Genomic DNA, 1,250 nt, shown 5'->3' on the forward strand with positions numbered 1-1,250 from the left:
TTACGCAAAATAAATGAATACACAATAACTATTATGCCTATAATGAGTTTATTTATTCGTTTTGTTAATTCAACATTTAATTTCTTAACATTTAATCATCTTCTTATAGGCTCACTCACGTAACTAGACATGTCGAACAATTAAATAAGCCGATATTTTGGCCATTTTTCGAAAAAATCCTTGTATTTTAAAAATGGCCAATTATCGACCCTTTTATTTTTCGACATAACTGGTGTCTATGGTACTATAAGATGATGATAAGGCAATATATGATCATATAGAGCAATTTTATCACATAATAATTAATTTTAAAAAGCCAATATTTTGGCCATTTTTCGAAGAAATCCGTGAATTGCACCCCCTATAATAGATAGTTATTAACTGTTATATTATAGGGGGTGCAATCTGTCACGAGGGTACCTAATATTCTAGACAGTCCGAAATATATTTCACCCCTACAGTATAATAAATATTTATTAACTGTTATATTATAGGGGGTGCAATCTGTCACGAGGGTACCTAATATTCTAGACAGTCTGAAATATATTTCACTCCTACACTAAATATTTATTAACTGTTATATTATAGGGGGTGCAATCTGTCACGGGGTACCTCTGACAGTCCGAAATATAGTTAAACTTTTTTCACGCTGCTGCTTTAGCCCACTACGTCCCAGGAGGATGACTCATTAAGAAACCGAAAGTAAAGCAGCAGTTATATATCTAAGGTTGACAGTTTTGTTAAAATGCATACTCGACTGTAATTTATAGGTACCACCAAAAAACGTCTGGGAAAGAGTCTAACGGTTGAATGACAAATCTCAAAGCATTTGTGGTATTTATGAGTCCCATGATAATTCGCTGTCAGATGATACTTCACACTTGAATGAAGTATCTAGGCGTGATGAAGTGACCCCCAGACTTGACGACCTTAGCAATAAAATAAACTAAAGTGACTGACATGAAACACAGACTCTGTAACAAAAAAATAATATTTGTTCACATATAAAAAAAGAAAAGAATCGTTAATAATTATAACTCAAACCATTGTCTGACAGACAATTTAAGTATTTTTTGCTTTAAAATTACATTTTTTTCAGGTAAAATAACTATTATGTGACAATAAAATGACACATTCAAACACAAATTTGAAATAAAAAATATTTTTCAGAGGGGCAATATATCTTTAAACTGTTACGTCAATAAGCGAGCAGCGTTTTTTGTAAGAAATATTTCTTTTTGTATTATTAA

Source organism: Antedon mediterranea, chromosome 1, assembly GCF_964355755.1.
Source record: "Antedon mediterranea chromosome 1, ecAntMedi1.1, whole genome shotgun sequence".
In the NCBI taxonomy this organism is placed as follows: domain Eukaryota; kingdom Metazoa; phylum Echinodermata; class Crinoidea; order Comatulida; family Antedonidae; genus Antedon; species Antedon mediterranea.